Genomic DNA, 679 nt, shown 5'->3' with positions numbered 1-679 from the left:
GGGGGGGCTAGTTGATTACATCAACCACCCCAGTACTCAACTGGTACTTAATTTATCAAATCCAAAAAGATGAAGTTGACCTTGGTGGAATTTGAACTCAGAACATAGCAACGGGTGGACTACCACTAAGCATTTCATCTAGCATGCTAACGATTCTGCCAGCTTTAACCCTTTCATTACCAATCTGGCTGAAACCGGTTCTGGCTCTGAGTACAATTGTCTTGTTTCCATAAGTTCTGAATTAAAATCTTCCATCAAACCTTAATCACAATTTATGTTCTTAACACTAGATTAATAATAACTAATTTATTTTACTAAATTCTTTGTTATATTTAAAATTAATTGAAAGAAACACAGAGCATCTCAATAGAAATATGGTAACAAAAGGGTTAAATATATAATAGAGAAATAATTCTTAACTCTTTTGATATCAACCTAACCAAAACAATCTCTGGCTCTGTAGTACAAATGTCTTGTTTTCATAAGTTTTGAATTAAAATCTTCCACCAAACTTAGTTATCATTCAGCTAATGCTAGGAACATAAATTGTGACTAAGTCATTTTACTAAATTCTTTGTTATATTTAAAATTAATTGAAAGAAACACAGAGCATCTCAATAGAAATACAGTAATGAAAGGGTTAATATAATAAACATCAAGCCTACTACCACACACATAT

The 679-nt window shown here is 31.4% G+C and overlaps 1 protein-coding gene across 1 annotated transcript in view; it reads right to left on the bottom strand.

Moving 5' to 3' along the window:
- The window catches only part of LOC106868755 (D-erythrulose reductase), a 7205-nt gene that overhangs the window by 457 nt on the left and 6069 nt on the right, over nt 1–679 (bottom strand). The window lies entirely within an intron of this gene.

The sequence above is a fragment of the Octopus bimaculoides genome, chromosome 24 (assembly GCF_001194135.2).
Source record: "Octopus bimaculoides isolate UCB-OBI-ISO-001 chromosome 24, ASM119413v2, whole genome shotgun sequence".
NCBI lineage: Eukaryota > Metazoa > Mollusca > Cephalopoda > Octopoda > Octopodidae > Octopus > Octopus bimaculoides.
This window is presented reverse-complemented; position numbering and strand designations above follow the sequence as displayed.